General features: G+C 39.4%; 1 protein-coding gene across 4 annotated transcripts in view; it reads left to right on the top strand.

Annotated features, from left to right (window-relative positions):
- Positions 1 to 19,901, top strand: part of SEMA4G (semaphorin 4G) — a 109,223-nt gene that overhangs the window by 19,258 nt on the left and 70,064 nt on the right. For 2 of the 4 annotated variants that reach the window (XM_025164587.2, XM_025164588.2), the window contains exon 2: positions 18,261 to 18,347. The exons of the other annotated variants lie outside the window; for them this stretch is intronic. The gene's annotated coding sequence lies outside the window, so the exon portion shown is untranslated. The remainder of the gene's footprint in view (positions 1 to 18,260; positions 18,348 to 19,901) is intronic. 4 annotated transcript variants of the gene reach the window in all.

The raw sequence follows: 19,901 nt of genomic DNA, 5'->3' as shown, positions 1-19,901 counted from the left end.
AATCCTTTCACAGCTTCAAAGAAAGACTACTTCAACATATATGTTTTTATTTTTAAAATTTGTTATATTACCAACCACTGAAGTTTTTCTGCAGTTTATAGTATACATATTCTGTGACTGGGATGTCACCTCTAATGAAGCTTACATTGTGTCAGCATTTAGGTGCGTATTTTCACTGCCATGACTGGTTAGATTTTCTCCCATTCTGTCTAGATCTTCTCCCCTTCCTGGATATCCCTGTTCTAATTCTGATTTACCATGCAGTGGTGGCTAAAATAGCAACCATCTCTGGTGTATTAAATGTAATGGCACACTTGCTCTTTGGTCGGCCCCATTGTTGCTCCAAGTACTCTAGATGGTATGTACTGGAACACAGATCTGGATTCTCCTATCAGTATAAATTATTCAGACTGAGAAAAATGTGCATAATGTAGTTGCTAGTAATGGGAAAAAGCTGTGTAGACCATTAATGCCTTGTCCGCTAACAGCTGGTGGAGATGTACAAAAGTCTGCTGCAGCTTTGGTGATTTCTCCAAACATTGCCTACAAACCTCTAAGCTGTTAGTTTCTAGAAACTTGATATTGTTTTTAAATGGAAGATGGAACTCTTGGGATACTGAATCCAGTCTCATTCACTGTAAGGAAAACTGACATAGAGCCCTCTCAAGGCATTCTTTGCTTCTGAAACATTTTAAATGTCCACCACAGTGCAGTTAGCAAACTTGTCAGTTCAGAGAGAAACCTCTCACTTAAAATAATATGCAAAGAAGGAAATGGATATTCAGAATCCATTCAGTCTGTCTGGGAACCTCTCAGGCATATTCTTTGTTAACTTTGTATTGTGCTGGCTTCCTGGATGTGCTTTTCCCATAGCTGTGGATTTTATTGGATGTTCCATTAGACTCCCAGCTCCCAAGTTAGTCAAGCGTGCCCCCAATACGTATTCAGTTTAAAGAGACATGTAAGCAAGACCTTTGAACTTTATAACCTTGGAGTTTTGCATGCTTTGCTAGCTCAGGAGACTTGCTTGATGCTGTTTGGCTAATAGCTGATCTGCATCACTAAAATTCACATTGTGTTTCTTCTGTTTCAGTGGAGAACAAAATAGATTAATATGCAATTTGGCCAGAAAAAAATAGACAGTTTTTGGAACTGATACTGGGTTTAAAATTAATATTGATGGGGACTGTTCCCCATCTGGTTGTTCAGTATGCTTGAAAAGACCCTCTTGCTTTTAAAAGCACACCACAGAGTTTCAGTAATCTTTTCATAACTCTTAAGACATAAAGAGATAGTGCTTCTAGATGACATGTTGATAACGCAATCACTTGGCCTCAGGTACGGAATCTTCTTCCCATGTTCTCCTATTGCTGTTTCTATCTTTTTACCTTATTAAAAGTTATGTAAAGGAAACAAAGACAGATTAGTTAGCCAGTGCTTTTTTTACTGATAATGCTAATACCCACAGTGTACAAAGTTCTCCTGGAATTTCCTAATTGTTCAGGAATTAAGAAACATAAATCATTACAGTACTAAGATTGTGGCTCTCCATTGTTCTGTCCTTGCACTCCCTTATTTATTTTTAAACACTATACTATATATACTGTTCTTGTGCTGCTTTGCAATCAATCATCTCTCTGCCTGTCTGTCAGCACTATGCTGCTTTTCCATCAAAAGTCCAATGTGCCTTAACAGTAAGCAAAAATAATACAGTAAGCAAGGTATAAGGTGAAATAATACAGTGTATTAAAAACACCATGCTTAGCTGGTAAATAATCTGTTCAGTCATGGCTTACCTCTTCAAGAGGGATATCAAAAGAGAGGCTGTATTTTATGACTGTAGCTGCCAGATTCTGTTTTGGGTCTTTGCTGACACAGGTTTTGTTAATATGCTTGCCAGGACAATGCTGAATTGTAGGAACCAGAAAAGTGGCTTTGTCCAGATGAAAAGAACTGGTGATTTTTCTTTTGGGAAGGGTTCTGTTAGGGAAATGGATTTTTGAGCCCTGATAAATGTAGGCCGCCTGCTCTTAAAAGAAATTATTCATTCTTCTAAAGGAGACAGAATAATAGGATAGGAGAATAACCTGAAGCATTTGCAGAGGGAGTTAGATGTAGTATGTGCATATGAATTTCTGATGCTCATAGATTAAAGCTGGTGTTAGCAGGAGTAATTGCTTGGAGTATGAAAAGGGTGTGTGTTTTAGGTTAATTATTTCAAGAATATCATTCCCTCCCTGCCCTTAGCTCTTCCCAGTAACTAACCTACGTATAACCTTCAGGGCAATTCCAATTTCCAGTAATTGCATAATATTTATGGGGAGGGGGAATAGTGGGCAGTGGCACTAAATATCACTGCACTTTGGAGTAACATAACTAGAAACATAAGCTGAGGTTTTCTTTTGATGGATGACTTCCTCTACTCTTTTAGCAAGTAAATTTTCCATTCTGCTTTTAAAAGCATGGACTTTCCAGTCTAAACCAAGATGAGTAACTTACTTCCTGCACTTTCAACAGTTCCCTGTGTTCACACTGGGTGAAACATTAGCCAACTTTTTAATATTCAAACGACTATTTTTTTAATGTGTCCTCAGAGGCAAAAAGCTACAGATTGATCACTAGCCAATGAAAACTTGGGAAGCTGGTACGGTTGCAAGGGTGCCCAAGACTAGAGATTGTATCTTACTTCATGATCCCCTTGATCAAGAAGGAGAAGCCCAAGAGCTGCCCTGCCTGCCCACTGCTGATCTTGCCCTCTGCTCTTTCTTAAATGCCTTGCAGAGAAAAGGAGCTGATGCTGCCCTGCTCTTTGGTTAAACTTTAGTCAGTGTTTGCTTTTTGATAAGGGAGTGCCCTGGTTTCTTTGGAAGCTAGAGCCAGCTGAGTGTTTTATCATCAGCCAATCACTTTCTACAGGAACAAACAGGTAGAGTGGCAAAGTTCAAAGCCTGTTTGCAGTTTAGAAACCTAGTAAGATTGGATGATTTTTAACGGGAAAGGGTGTGTGTGTGTGTCACACCCATGTCTGGTTGAAGTGCACATTTATAACAGCCTAGTTACATGGCAAATCCCATGATTTTTTTTGATACATGATAAAGGTTTGCCAAATATAGTTTAGCTATTTTAATATGAATTTTAGGAACCATTTCCTCAAACTTAAAAGATCTCTCTCTTTCCCCTCCCTCCAAAACTTAAATAATAGACTTTTATTAATGGGCCGAGAATGTCAGGAGTTGCAGTCCCAATATATTTTGAGGGCAACAGGTTGCAAAAAGAAATCTTGGGTATTTCAGTTACATTTTCAGTTCAAAATATAAATACAGCTGAGTAAGGGAACTACTTACTGTGCATACTAACAGAGAGATTTATGATCCTTTTGCTGGGAGGAAAAAAAAGGTAACATGCAGAAGAAGACAAAGCCAGAACCATCCTAGACCAGGAATGGGCAGGGTTCAGGCATGTTGGATTTCCTTTTTTTTTTTTTTTAATAGAATCTGTAGAAGTAGCAGCCAGGTCAAGAATAAATGCCCAGATATGTTTTCAGCACATTTCTAAGGAATTAAAATTGTAGGCTATCCATGCTGAAATCCACTCCTTTTGGATTTGATTGGTATGCTTTCTTCCTGAAGCAACTTCATTTGGCTGTAAAAAATAATTTCCTTAAAAAATTAGGAGTCAGAAACTGTTTTGTAACATCTTGCCTGATGAAAAGTACTGGAGAATTCAAAGGTTTGCACACTCTTTTTGTGCCGTTTTGCTTGGTCCTAATAAATGTGTGACCTGATTATGGATTTTGAATATGTGTGCGTGTTCCAATAGAAAAGAATATCTGTAGCTCAGGGTTGAACTATGGAGTTCTTGGTGCTCTCTCGGCTTGGTTGTTTCCTTGTGTACACTTCATTACCCACCTAGGTAACATCATCAGTGTGAGTAAGAGTGGGGTTTGATGCCTGTTTATATGCGGTAGCTTACTCTGCCAGCAAGGAGGAAACTACACCCCCACTCAAAACTATGAATGCAAAGAATTGTCCTTGGATCCATATTGAGAATGATTGTTATGTCTTGGTGCTAATGTTGCAGCCATGCTCTTTGTTTAGAATGTTGCCTTTCTTAATATGGTTTTGCTCAGGTCATGTTATCCTTCCTCAGACAGTATCCAATCTGGGAATTACAACACAAAAGATCTATAGTTTTGTTTTTATTTAAGGCAGTTCAGGAGGACAAGTAGAAGTTCCAAATTCAATCACAGTAGTGGTGCTGACAAAGTACTTTAAAACTTCCATCCAGTTCCCTGGTCCTTAGTGCTTTGGTGACTGTATTTAAAGAAAATCAGTTCTGGATCTCCTACATAATGTCAGATGTGATCTAATAATGATATTTAGGGGTAAATAGACTTATTAAATACATGAGGTGAGAACAGCCAAGTGCATATTTGTTTCCAGAATAAAACTAGTGCAGTATTTTTTTTCTTGCAGCTCAACATATATGCTCTGATTTTTGTTCTGTTCTGTTGAATATCATGCTTTTCTTTAATACTGAAGGTTTTATTGTATGACGCAACAAGGTCTCAAAGAGAAAAAACAAAATCCTGATGTCTTTACTAGTTGTGCCTTGAACATCTCACCTGGTTTCCTTTGACAACTTCTACATTCTGTCCTTCAGTCAGTTTGAGTAACAGTAGATTGCATTCTATTATATGGGCTGGGTTGTTAAGATTTTTTTCCCCTTATTACCTGGGGTTTGAACAGATTCTGAGCAGGCCAAAGACTGTTCTTCCACATATGATGTGAATTACTGAAAACTCCATGAGCTCTGATAACAGCAGCACCTGGGTACAGATTAACCTTTGTTTTTCCTTATGAATTGAAAGAATGTCCTTTATGTCTTTCATACATGCCAAAGTTTAACTGTGCATGTAGTTTCGCAACCAAAGGACCTATTAACAAATGAGATCAGATTTAGATCATTCTTGTCTTTCCAGTTGCATTTCACAACTGACCCACACACTTTTCACACAGCTTTGGGCATATTGTAAGTCCCAGTTCTTGCATTCTTTTCAATAGCTGAGTATCGCAAATCTGCTTACTATTGTTATTTGCCCTTTTTAAAGGCAGGCAGTAGATCGCACCAAGCCTGTACCTTGTTCCACTCTTGCACAATTTTGATTTCGCTGTCCATGGATCTCTCTGTTCCTTCTTTTCTTATCTGTGATGAAAGCTCTATGTGGTGAACATATAGGCACATTTAAAAAATCTTAATGTTACCTTAGGTACTTCACCATCTGATCTATTTGTGTAGGTAAAGAGACACCAAAAGGAAATATTTCAAATTCTAAAGGGAGGAAATCTGGAAATACAGGAACATTTGGATCAGTATGAGGCAAAGTTGATATGAAATGTGACAAATGCTTGTGCAGGTACAGGTTTAATCTTTATCAGTTCTGCTGCCTTTGTTTGGCATGATACCTTCATATTGAATCTGGCTATGCTCAGTTACTTTATGTAACGGAAATAGGGAATCAATGGCCTTCCAGTTGTTGCTGAACTAAGCATTTCTCACCATTGACCGTACTGTTTGCTTGTCAGAGTTGTAGTGCAGCAACCTATGGAAGGTTTTCAGCCTTGTGGAAAATACCAGGTAAGGGAACTAGATGTGTAGAGATGCATAATGGAGACCAATATTTATGAGCTAAGCTTCCTTTAAATGTATAAGAGAAGCCATTAACAATCAATGTTTAGGCCTTGCTTAGGCCTTGCTTACTTAGCCACCTTGAATATGGTATGTTGAGAACAGTGTGGATCTTTACTTTCCCCTCTCCTACCATCTTATTTTGTTTTAACTGGGAAGGAGATTTGTGATACTGCTTTCAGAATTACTGCCCCATCTCTTTTGCCAGTTTCTTCATTGGCCACATTTCTTTTGTCTAAAACTGCTTTAAACAGTGGTTTGGTGTAGTGGTGAAAGTGCTGAACCAGGAGACTGTGAGCTCTGTTCCCCCCTTAGGAACAGAAGCCAGCTGGGTGGCTTTGTGCCAGTCACACTCTCTCTCAGCCCAACCTACCTGCCAGGTTGTTGTTAGGGGGAAAGTAGGAGGAGGGAGCATTATGTACACCGCCTTGAATTGTAAAAAATAAAGGCAGGATATAAACTGAAGAACAGCAGGGAAAAAATTAAAACAAAATATTACAGAAAAGCAAATAACTTGGGAATGTGCTAAAAGTATGTATCTTTTCTTAGATTCATTTGTGATCCTAAGGAAAGATAGCATTTTTAGCATCCATATTCCATGTTTATATTCCATTATATAATAATTTTTGGATAAATTATTAGGTATTATTTGTTGAAAATATCTAAAAAATGAAGATCAAATATGAATAATAGTATCTTTAATTAAAGGATACTTCAAGACTTTTGGATGATTTGTTAATTTTTCATCAGTGTTATTTTTTCCATTTGTAAATATCATAGAGTCAAAGACAGATGTACTTTAGTTTTATCAATGTAGCAGCTAACAACAAATATTGGCTTAATTTCTTGTGTTGTACCATGCTGTATCCTGGGGAAAAAGAACAAGAAAACTGTGCTAGAAATAACTATTAAAAGCTGTTGTATAATTTTCCCCCAAAAACTTTAAATCAAAAATAGTAAGTAAATACAGTCAAAGAATGGGAGAAGAAGGAAAGGAACATGGGCCAGGTGTTCTTTAGATGGCAGCGAAATTAAAACCTTGGAGGGATCCAAATTAATTATTATTTTTAAAAGGATCAGTTCATGGTATTTAAAACCTGTCATGCCATCATTAAGTCTGCTCTGTTTTGAATCAGGTGCTGGCTAGTAGAATTACTGTAGGCTTACAATTAATCTAAATTATTCTGTTAAATCCCATATACAGCTTCAGACTTCCAGAGAATCTGCAAGTTGGAAGAGTTGGTTGATAGCATATTTATAGACATTCAAGCCATGACAAGACTGATGACTCTTGGATGACACAGTATCAGGATATCCAGCAACTTTACTCTCTGTTTGTTTGGCAATATAGAATTATGTATATTGTGCTAGGGGTCATGAAGAGTCGGACACGACTTAACGACTGAACAACAACATATTGTGCTAGAAAGCAAAGCCTGAACTTTTAGCATCATTTTTATTTCTAAGATTTTTTTTCTAGATTCTGTATCACCCCCCAGAGGCCTTCTTGGAGAACAAATATGGTAGATGATTTGTTTGGAAGAATGACCAGCTGACCAGGAAAAAGTAAATGGGATGTTAAAGGTTTAATTATCAATTTGATGTCTGGAAGATGGTTTTGTTTTTTTTGGTGACTGGCTGTTCCCAATACAACCATCATTTTGTTAATATACATCTGCTTCTCCTGTGGCAGTAATTTCATGAGAACATGCTCTCAAAATTTCCAGTGGGTCCACTGTTCCCAAAAGATATCCTACTCTGCTACTAACATGTAGATGTACTGTTGCATTTCACTTGGTTTTCTAGTGCCTGCTGAAATGGTGGTGCTGTCTGGTGCACAATTTGGCTGAGGTCTTAGTTGCAGCCTGGAATGAGTGTGTGATGAGGGCCTTGGATTGGATTGCACCTCTGCAGACTCTCTGTGATCACGGATCCCATAGGGCCCCTTGGTTTACAGCAGGGCTCAGGAAAATGAAATGACACAAGAGACACCTAGAGTGCCGCTGGAGGGAGTTGAAAGATTAAGCTGACCAAGCAAAGATACACACCTTAATTAGGACTTACCTTGTGGTGGTAAGAGCGGTGAAGCATGCTTACTTCTCCACTCTCACTGCATTCACAAATGGCCAGCCAGCAGCCCTATTTCGGGTGACCAGGGCCCTCCTGGGTAACGGGGGGGGGGGGCAGGGGAGCCTTTGCAGGGTTGCCATGAGGACTATTCTAGGCATATGTCAAAGTTGCTCGACTTCATTTGGAGTTGGACTCTGGCTGGGCAGATCCAGTGAAAATGACTGAGACAAGTCCTAACTCAGTTATCTGGAAAGAGTTTAAGCTGATCAGTCATGAGGAAGTAGACAGTGTCCTTACTGCTGTGAACTCTGCCACCTGTAGTCTGGACCCATGCCCCTCCTGGTTGGTTAAGGCCTCCTGGGAGGTGGCATGTGGTTGGGTCCAAGCAGTGGTAAATGCCTCCTTGCAGGAGGGGGTGGCTCTGCCAGCCTTTAAAGAGGTGCCCCCTCCTCAAGAGGCCATCCTTGGACCCTACAGTTTTGGCCCCTTTATCCTTTGGATAACTTCTGTCCAGTCTCCAAACTCCCCTTTTTAGGGAAGGTTGTTGAAAGGGTGGTGAGCTCCCAGCTACAGAGGGCCTTGGATGAAGTGGATTATCTGAACCCTTTTCAGTCAGGATTCAGGCCGGGCTACAGTACCAAGACAGCATTGGTTGCAATTGTGGATGACCTTTAGAGGGCTTGGGATGGGGTTGGTGTGTCTATCCTGGCTCTTCTGGATCTCTCAGCAGCTTTTGATACCATCAGCCATGGTACCTTGCTGGACCAGCTTTGGGGATTGGGAGTGGGGATCATTGTCTTGCAGTGGTTCTCCTTTCTCTATGACTAGTACCAGTCAGTGCTACTGGGAAAGGAGAGGTCCAGCTCTAGGTGCCTACTATGTGGGGTGTCTCAGGGCTTGGGTCTCTTTCCTCTATTTAGCATCTAGATGAAGTCACTGGGAGACATCATCTGCCAGCATGGGGTTCAGTATCATTAGTATGCTGATGATACCCAATTATACATCTCTACTCCATGTGGAGCAGGTGATGCTGTTCAGGTGCTGGCTCAGTGCCTGGAAGCTGTAAGGGCCTGGATGGGGAGAAACCAGCTGCAACTCAACCCTAGCAAGATGGAGTGGTTGTGGGTTTTTGGCCCTCCAGGGTCAGGAGAGTTGACATCTTTGACTTGGACAGGGTAACACTTCCCCCGCACAGATCTGGTGTGCAATTTGGGGGTCCTCTTGGGTTCATGGTTCCTGCTGGTCAGGGCCAGGCAGCTGTGGCCAGGGGGGCCTTTGCACAAATTCATCTTGTGCCCAATTGCACTCATTCATGGACCAGAAGGCTTTTCTCATAATCACCCATGCCTTGGTCACCTCCTGTTTGGATTACTGTAACACACTCTACATGGAGCTACCCTTGAAGGCCATCCAGAAGCTGCAACTGGTCCAGAATGCAGTGGCATGTGCAGTTTTAGATGCCCTACAGTTCACCTAAGTAACACCACTGCTGCATGAGCTACACCGGCTCCCAGTTGCTTTCTGGGTGCAATTCAAGGTGCTGGTTATCACCTTTAAAGCCCAACATGGCACAGGGCCAGGTTACTTGCCAGACCACCTCTCTCTGAGGGTATCTGCCCATCCTACTAGGTTAGACAGGGTGCGTGCGCTCCAGGTCCCCTCCCTTAAATGTTGTCATCTGATAGGACCTCGGAGGCACGCCCTTTGGAACAGCCTCCCACCTGAGATCCTAGGGATCCCTATCCTTTTAGCCTTCCAGAGGGCTATGAAAACCTGGCTCTTTACCCAGGTATTGGTCTAGGATGGGGGTTAAGCTGTGAGGACGATTGGTCTGGTGCCTGGGGGGAAGGGTACTTTTGTTTATAACTATATTTTTTATGGATTGTTGTGAGCCACCTAGAATCATCATATGAGATAGATGGCTGTGTAAGTCCTGTAAATACATAAATAAATAAAATAAATATGCTCCACATGCAGAACTGTGAACCTGTTAGAGCTCTAATTACAGATTATGTGCTCTTTGGTTGGGGCAGGTTCTCCTGTGTAGGAACAAGATTAGGCATTCTGAGAGATGCCAAATGTTAATTCAAGTCTTACTTTCTGTGTACGTTGTTATTAAAAACAATAGTAGTAACAGAATGCGAGATGAGATAGAACCTAAAAAGTACTTTAAATATGCTTTTTTATTTGGTTTGATGTCTTTAACAAAATGTTTGTTTCAGATTAAATAGAATCGGCAGCTACACTGTGCAGTTTGGTGGCAACACAAGGATATATGTGGGCTTGGTTTCCTGAAAACGTTTGATCAGTACTTGCCATTTAAAGCCACTTACTCATTTGTGGTTTTCACTAATGTCATACAATTTATCTGGAAAGAGGTAGGATGATTTTCCATTGGAGGGTTTCCCCTGCTTTGGCTACAAAGATGAGTTTGGATGAAATGTTTAACATAAGTCCCAACACTTAAGAGATAGTCCTCTTTTTCTGGTAGTGACCTATAGGATAATAACTCTTCCAATTTTGTCTTTAGGAGATGCCTTTATATTGGTTTGTTAATGTGAACTGAGTAAGGTGAATTGATACAGCCAGAATGACATGTTTGAGCTAAAAATCTGGTTATGAAATACTGCAGCTTAATTCTTCTGCGCATGATATACAGTAGCTGAAATCCAGATGTGGTAGTTAAAGAGTTGGATTAGGAGTGGGGAGACCCAGGTTCTTGTCCATTCTGAACCACAGAAGAAACTGGGTGACTTTGGCCCTTTGGTTGTTGTTGAGGGGAAAAATAAGAAGAGGGAGTGCTATGCAAGCCACTTCCTGTATGAGTCAGGATATAAATCTAATAAATACATTTATCTGGGTGTAAACCCCATTGAACTCAGTGGGACTAACATCTAGGATTGTAATCATTTTACATCCTGCAGCTGTTAAGATAAACATGGTTAGTAATAGAACAAGTATGTGTTTAACCTATTTCTTTAATCCAAAGATCATACATCCACACACTCATTATTAATATATAAATAGATGCAAGACACAGTCTTACAGAGTAGATGAATATAGCAGAAGGAAAAGGTTTTTCCACAAAATGTAATGGAGTGGAAGTTACTATATTAATTAGCATGTCACAGTCCATCCTTTTCATCCTTAATGTTTCCTTTGCATGATGGGGCTTTGCAGTGTTGTTGCTAAAGATATGTGGCTTTCTTGCTGTCATATGTGATAAACCAGGATGACTCAGGGAGCTGATAAATGGGACTGGCCTATAGACATATTGTTAATAACATCTCCAAACACTCACTTGTTATGTGCTAACTGGTGGAATAAACCTTCTGGATGTCCTTGTGCCTTAAATCAGCAAGCAGAAGCGCAGTTGTGTGCATTTTATTCCTTCAGACTTGCTCCCCATATAAAATGGAAAGCTGTGTTTACATTCAATAGATTTTTTTCTTCTTTCTTTGGAACACGTGGATGTAGCTTTTTTCCATTGGAGAGCATCTACTTATATGCTTTCTTCATGTTCTGAAAACAGCTGTCTGGTTCATCACTTCCTAACAAGAGAGTAGATGTTGAGCCACAAAGGCTTGATGTGCTCACTCCTGTTGCTTCTTGGTGCTGTTTTTTGAGCTAAGCAGACGGAGTGGATGGAAAGGTGACTGTGGCAAAAGGATTAGCTGCTGGATTAAGAGAGGCTGGTAATCAGCAATTGCTCCTGGCAGAAGATTGAGTTCTGGCATGTTGCCTATCAGTGCCCTGTCATAAGCCCTATTGAATTGCATAAGGCTATACTCATTATATTATATGCTTATAAATGTAAGTTCATCAGAGAAGGCTCTGGTTTGCAAGGCTAATTGAGCTTAAGTTCAAGGCCAAAACTGGCATGGAGCCAGAAGTTGCCATCTGCTTCAAGTGACACCAGTGGTGGGGTAAGATGTGTAAATTGTGGCATTAAATTGGGTTTGGAAGAGTAATGCTGCTGTCAGGACGTGAGGTGCCTTTGAGCTGTGCATCAGGCAGCATAATGTCTTGGGGTATTGATAGATAAAAAGAGTGGGCAGTGGGCTTATACAGCCTCTTTACTGTATTTCTGGCATATTTTATAAGCTATCTAGTTCGTTTTATTTTATTTTTACTTAGTTCCTGTCCCTTGACTCATGTGTTTCAGAAATGTTCTATGGATCACTTTGGACATCAAAATCCTAAGATAATAAAATGTAATCTAGACATTTATTAATATGTTGAGATAGAAGAGAATAGATTTACTCAATAAAGGGAATACTTAGACATCTGTTATAAGTGCAGGTCATTTGTGCAGTGTCTTGGAATAATATTTAAAATGAATAAAATGTGATTAAGCCAACCTCTTTTTGTGCCCCACTGATTTTCAGATGAAATATTTCAGCATTTACTTATTCTTCCCACTGATTTCTGTGGAGAGAAAAAAAAAACCTTACTGAACTCTAAATAGATAATGTCCATAATGTTTAGCTTTATTTCAGATTGGCTTTTGGCAAATCACTGTTGCCAAGCACTGAAGAGTCAAGAACAGAAGCTTTACTTTCCATTCCATGGATGTTTTTAAATACTTCCTTAAGATAAGGGAATTTAGCTTCTTAATGTTATGACCTTGATGCTGGTAGAGATCATCTGTTAATTTGGGATAAGGTGTCACTAATATGCTGGTGACACTCAGCTGTATATCACCACTTCAAATTGAACTAGGGATGCTGTGGAAAGCTTGAACTAGTGTCAGATCAAATTTCTCCAAGACTGAATTGCTTTTCATTAATAAACATCTAGAAATGTTGGTATAGTAGTTATTCTGAATGGTGTTGTACTCTTCCTGAAGGAGTTGGTTTTTTGTTTTTTTTTTAATCTAGGAATCCTCCTGGACTTGCAGCTACTGTTTAAGTAGCAGGCAGAGGCCACAGCTACTTTGCCCAATTTTGTCTTGTGAGCCAGTTATAACCTTATCTGATCCAGATTGTCTTGGCAAAAGTAACTCGTACTTTGGTCATCACTTGGTTGGATTACTGTAATGTACTCTATGTAGGGCACCCTTGGGAGATGATCCTGAAGCTGCAGCTGGTCCGAGTACAGTGACTAATTACTGTAAAGTCACTACTGAAGTCACTACATTGGCTACTGATAGATTCTTGGGCCAATACAAAATGAGTTATTCCCTACAAAGCCCTATACAGTTTAGCACTGGATTGTACAACTCCTTGGCCCCAGAAAACTGTGCAGCTCTTTACCATTTAGCATTGTACAAAGCCATCAGAACAACCCTATTCTACCATGTTTTTAACCAAAATTGAAAGTTTATGATGGCCATTTTTTTTAATTGTATATTTTTCTTTATGTTGTAGTCTCTATTTTTTACTCTGCTGTATACTGCCTAGAGCCTGAAATACCCATGATCCTTGTGTAACCTTGTTCCAGATTGTCCACTGCAATTTATACTTCCACTTAGCTTGGAAAAGAATAGCGTTTTCCTGGAAGAATATGATATTGATATATTATTGGTCAGATGTGTGGAAAATACAGCACCTCCCCCCAGAAGTATTTTCTGGATGGAAGATATATAAATACTGTGCAAGCATATTCATCTTTTATATTGTAAACTGATCATCTTGAATCTTGAACTGAATCAATAGTTTAATTTATGGTCTTAAATTAAGAATTATCTCTCTTCTGTCTTTCTCTGATATCAGTAGGAATGGAAAGGAAAATATATACATTTTCTGAAGGTATATTTGGAAGTGAGTTAATTTATACTAATACAATACTAATTTGAAACAGATCTTTTGCCAAAATGTTTGCCATTGCATTCTTCCAGGATATTTTTTTCAACTTTTTAGTTTAGCCTACAGCTCTAAGATTCCCTAATAACCTCCTCTCCAAGTATGAACCAGGCTGATCTTGAAAAAGCTTGTTCATTTTTAAAAAAAAATCAGGCAAGGTCAGCTATGACATTCCATAATTTTCTTTTTATGAAAAAATTCTTATCAAAGGAAAGTCAGAGCAGTTAGTTAGTGGGTACATCTTTTTTTTAGTTAAATCATAACACTCATTCTGGATTGGATCTTGCATGGAACAATAGAGAAGGCTTGAATTTTCTTTGTTTGCAGGTTCAGTTGCCCAAAAATAATGCATTGATTCAAGCATTACTTTTTGACAATGTGAATTTCAGGCCTACAAAGGTAGTCTGATATTGCAGCAGTAGGACAAAATACAAAAAATATCCAACCTCCTCTCCCCTCCCAATAGAGCTTCATTCTGGATTAGTTCTTCTGCATTTCAAATTAAAGTAGTTAGCTGCTAAGTAGATTTCTATATTAGCATGTAAACTCATACATTCTATTGAGAAACTCTATCAGTCTGGAGGAACAAAGAGAAATCTTCCAGTGAAATTCTTCTTCCTTCTTTTATTAAGTTTCAGAAACAATGCTTTACAGGAAGAATCTCAGCAACTTTCTAGATTTCCTATTGTAGAATCTCTGTTTCATATTGCAAGAGTTCAGAAGCATGGTTCATGAATTTTCACATTCTGCAATACATTACTTCTCTCTTTCCCGTTAGAGTCATAATCAATTTTGTTTATGAAGGCTCCAAATAAGCCCCACCCCCTGTTAATATCACTCAAGTAATGTGTATTAAGCATAAATGCATTCTGGAGGAAGTCTTCACACATGTGTGCATTTGTTGGCTTCCCTGTGAGCCAAGATTCTGCTTGATGAGTGTGCTAGTTCATATAAAGAACAGTGTGTGTACAGTTGTACACGTGATTCCTTTCCTCCTGTGGATAGATAAGCTCAGAGTAAAACCATTTACAGATTTGCATCATTTAAGTAATGCTGACTGGGGTTGGGGTTTAATTGGAATGTCACATGATGAGCAATCTGGAATTAAAGACTGGAAGTCTCTTGGCTACTGCTATGATACATAACACAGACTTAGCTTAGTTGTGGAACAGCATAATCTGTGACCTAAACCAGGGTCTGTCGAAGGCACCTCTAACTTTTGAAGAAATCAGAAAAGAAATATTCACATCTGTAGGCTGGACTAGTATGATTATAAAAGAACATTCTGTTGGATAATGATAACCCAGGAGGCAAACCTAATTTTCATGAATGAGAAGGGGTAATTGTTAACTACCATATGGGAGAGTGTTTGAAAGCTGGTAAAAATGAAATAAAATCAGAAAATATCTATCTGATTAAAAATATTTGAGTTGTCAAATAGAGACATCTGTTATTTCTTTGTTATGAGTTCTTTCTGTTGAATGCTACATAATTCATGACTAAATTTGCATAGCTTGCAACCAGTAGTAATGAATTGCAAGATCTTCAGGAGAGATTTGGCTTTGTTTTCCAAAGAAATAAGCTAAATCTAAGAAATGGCTTTCTTTCAGAGCTGCCACCTGCAGCTTGTTTTCTCTCCTGAAGCCAAATTTTCTCCAAAGTGTTGTGGGTTAATTAACCTGCTATGGCGCAACCTGGAAGTCAGGAGAGGCTATTCCTATAAACCTCTGTTTTCCCCTTCAGCAGCTTCCTGTTTTTCAGACTTCATGTACACGATAATTTTGGCTACTTTTACAGGTATGTTCAAGTATGATGTCACCATGGCCATATTTTATAAGAAAAACTTTGTTGGATCTGACTGAAGGCCTCTCTGCCCTGCATTCTCTTTTCACAGTGAGTCATCACTTCCCTGTGAGAAGCCCTTCAGCAGGATGGAGATAAAACCCTCCGTCTTCTCTTCCCCAGCAATTGGTAGTTATGTGTCAGCCTAGCGAAGCTGTCCAGACAGGAAGCACAACCAGATGGACTAATTCTACTTTATTGTAAGGTTACATTAACAGAATCTTGCAAGTCTGAAAGTACATTTCTCCCCCGTTGCTTTTACTGCCCAAGAAACTAGGGAGGGTCCCTTCTGAGATGTTTGTCATGCCCATATTCCTTTTGCGGGCTGAGATGCCTCTTGTCCAACCGTTCCCCTGGCTGTGGCTCTTCCCCCTGTCTTCCAGGGTCATTCCTACATACCATTACATTATGCTGCTTCTGATAATGGAGGTGATGTTCATAATCTGATGCTCTCTCTCAGCATTTTTATAATAATATTAATTTTTGTGCTTCCTGAATATTTTTACAATTGTTTTTTATAGTTTGTTTGTACACCATAAAATTCACATCACATGAGATGGATGGCCATATAAATATGACAAACAAATAAATAAAATTAAAACAACTCACTACAATATGGCAGTGTGTGTATACAACCATAATTAGTATTAAACAAGTACTAACCTGGGTACTGCCGCCTGTCACAATCGGGTGGGTATACAGATTCTGCACTAACCCACTAGTCAAGTAGAAAGGTCTTTAGAACTGTTTTAGAAGATATCCGACAATTACAAAGACAGAGGGAAAGAGGAAACTGATTTCAGAGTTGTAGAGCTAGGTCCCTCAAGGCCAGAACCTGGAAACCACAATTCTGGAATGAGGAACAGAAAGAAAACTCTGCCTAGAGGAATGTAAAGAATGAACAGGAAGATATGGAGAAATAAGGGCAATAGATACTGGGGAATTGTGACTGGGGAGCTCGAAATATGAGCACCAATGGTTTCAGCTAGGTTCTGGCTCAAATAGGGAGCCAGTGAACAACTGTGCAGTATAACAAAACATAAGAATAACATGGAAGGTCGAGAACAACGCAAGCAGCACTGTTGTGAAGAAAGATGAGAGGGTGGAAAGAGGAATTGGGAACATCTGCCATGAGAGTATCATTGCAGTAGTGGAAGTGTGAAACAACTAAGACATTAACCAATAAAGTGAAAGTCTCCTCCACCAGAAACTCTTAGATCATGATGTTATGAATACTCATCAAATAAAAATGGGAAACTCTTGCCGTAAAACAATAAACAGGTGCAGAGTCAGTTAATAATTGTTAAAAATCTGAGCCTTCAAGTGGAGGAAACTGGGCCAATCTAAGAGCCTGGAAACATATAGGGGAGGAACACAATAAAGAGCAGGAAGGACAATCAGGCTGAAACACATCTTATCCATACTCAACCTGAGGCAATGGAAGGACATTCAGGATGAAGTATTAATAAGATATTCTGTTACTGTTGACCATGTAATGCCCTCAATGACCACAAAAATCTGATATCCTTGGCATAACAATTATATTGAAGGCCTGACCCTGAATGAGGGCACCAATGGGAAGAGAATAAATATAACCCATGAGGGAACCCCTTGTAATAGGAAATACATGGCATTATAAGACTTTAACCACCAAGTGCACAGTCAGTGATGCTCAGGAGCCATTATCCAAACAGCACTAGCTGGTAGTCAAGTATATCAAAGGTACCGTCAGATCCGAAGGAGCAGCACAGATATAAGACATTGAGATTTAGCCACCAGAATATTTTATCTATCTATCTATCTATCTATCTATCTATCTATCTATCTATCTACCTACCTACCTACCTACCTACCTACCTACCTACCTACCTACTAATCAATCAATCAAAATCAATTTATATAGCTGCCCATCTCACCACAGGTGACTCTGGGTGGCGTACAACAAAGCTAAAAAACAGTAAAACACATTAAAAATATATAAACAAAATAAAACAGAATAAAAAGTTAAAAATAAGGGAGCCACCTCACTAATTCCCTGTCCCCTGAAGTCCCCAGGCCTGCTGGCATAACCAAGTCTTCAGGGACCTCCAGAAGTTCAACAAAGAAGAGGCCAGTCTTACCTCAAGGGGGAGAAGATTCCACAGCACAGATGCCACAGCAGAAAAGGTTCAGAGTTCTGAAATATCATTCAGAACTCAAGATAGTGCTGTCTCATTGAGCTATCTGCTTGAAGTTCTGATTTATATGGATTGAGGAGGCTGTTTGGAAGACAAATGAGGAATTAATTGTGAGACAGCAGCTCTTTCAAGTTATAAAAAGGAAGCAGACACAGGCTGGTAGCTTGAACATGAAGAAGGTTCCAGAGGCGGTTTCTTCAACAGAGGACAAAGAAAACTGTATTTCAAAGAGTCTTGAAAATTGTCAGTGGTTAAAGAACAATTCAACAGTCAGATAACACAGGACAGAAAAACAGGTAAAAGAGTAGGAGGCAGGCCGGAAAGGGATCAGCCAGGGAGTAGCATAACCCTTCCAGGTTTTTGAAATTCTTTCTCTGAGACAGGAGTGTATTCAAATACCATAAGGTAAAAAACCATAAAAAAGGTGGTGGAGGAGAGCTGGTGAAACGAAAATAAGAACAGCGTTTGCCATTTTGTTAGAGAAGAATTCTTGCAAGCTTTCAACTGAAGGCATATTCTCCAACACAACAGTAAAGAGAACCAGTAGAGAATGAAAGATAAAGAAGAGGCCTGGGACTGAATGGAGCCTGAAAGAGGCCTGCTTTGCCTCTGACAGGTGAGATAAGGCACTTCCCAGATACCTTTCTAGCCCTCTAACCAGAACCCTCTCTCTCCTCAGAGCTGCAGATCTTCATGGCCGGGGCGGCCTGGCACAGGTTTACAATCAGGAGTATCTCAGTCCAGAGGAGTTTTTTTGATATCAAAGGTATAACTACAGGAGTTAAAGGATCAGCAGTGGTAGATTCTATGGAATAGGAAGAGGGGGAGGCAGAGGGGGAAAAATGCAAAAAAAACCAACAACCAAACCCTGAGAGATGTCTCTAAAACTACAGGTGAAAATGACTCACATGAGATAACATGAATAATCACACAATATGCAGTTCCTGTTAGGTGGAAGTTGAGGTGGCAACAATTGAATTATGAGTTTCATTAAAAAGCCTGAGTACTTTGAAATATTGGGGGGGGGGGCTTTGTTCTAACCATTCTCCCCACATCATATATAATTTAACTATCATTTACACATTTTCCTCATGACCCCCTTACTTGCTTTTTTCCTAAACTAAGAAGCCCTAAAACTTCGTTTGCAGAATTTCTGTAGTCCCTCAATCATTTTGATTATCCTGTTATGCACCTTTTACAATATTTTTTTCAGCATTCTTTCAGAGGTTGGTATATTCTAAGGGTGGTTGTGTCATAGATTCATACAAAGGCATCATGACATTGGTAGTTTTATTTTGGGTTTCATTCCTAATTACCCTCAACATGAAATTTTAGCCTTCTAGAGTAAATACACACTGAACTGATTTTTTTCCTTGAGCCTGTGCACTGTAATTCCAAGATTCCTGCCTGACAATATTAGCACAAGCCCCTCAGTGAATCTGTGGTTAGCAATTTTTGCCTCAACCAGCATCACATTATACTTGGTTATGTTCAGTCAAATTTTAATTTAATGGTAATTTTTTTTTTCTGTTTGGAAAGATGCTTTTGGAGTTCTTTGCTGTCATTAGCGAATTTTACCATCTCACTGCTCACCTCTAATTCCAGAACACTTGTGAGCAAGTAAACAAGCATTGGTTTCAGTACAGCTCTTGGAAGGGAGGGGCACTATTTACATTCCCCATTATGAGAACTTTCAATTTATTCTTGTTCTCTGCTTCTATTCATTATAAATTATTGATTCAGAAGAGGAATCCTCTCTTATCTCATGACTACTTTGTTTGCTGAAGTCTTTTTAAATGAGATACATCATCAAAACAATTTCACATCTGAGCAGTTTTAAGAATTCTTCGATGGACAGCATCAGGAGTGGGCGGCTTGTTTGTTTTCAGCTTGTCAATTAGCTTTAGATGGAATTCCTTCTCTTGACACCATTCTTTGCCTCGGCAGCTCAGATTCTGTTTCTAAAAATGTCAGTTCAGGGACAGTGTCTTATCTTTTTCTTCTGCAGTGAAAACAAAAGCAAAGAATTCATTTAACTTCTCAGTCTCAGAATCCTTTCCCTTTCTGTTGTTATGCAATAGATTAGCTGCTTCCACTAGCGGGTTCCTTGAATCGTGTCTATGTGTATTTAAACTGGGTTCATACCTCATGCTAAGGCAAGACCTACAGACTACAGTGGCTGGGTTCACCCACCAGCTAAAACAAAAACAAAACATGTTATGGCTTAGCACAATGTATAAACCAATTCCTTTAACTGGCTGCAATTTCAACAGTAGAATGTCGCTGAACTTCAGTTCCAAGCAGCCCCAGTCAGCATGGC

The sequence above is a fragment of the Python bivittatus genome, unplaced genomic scaffold (assembly GCF_059951505.1).
Source record: "Python bivittatus isolate LINGU-HERP-01145 unplaced genomic scaffold, Pbiv_v1 ctg000980_np1212, whole genome shotgun sequence".
NCBI lineage: Eukaryota > Metazoa > Chordata > Lepidosauria > Squamata > Pythonidae > Python > Python bivittatus.
Note: the sequence above shows the minus strand (reverse complement) of the source record. Positions and strands in the feature narration are given on the sequence as shown.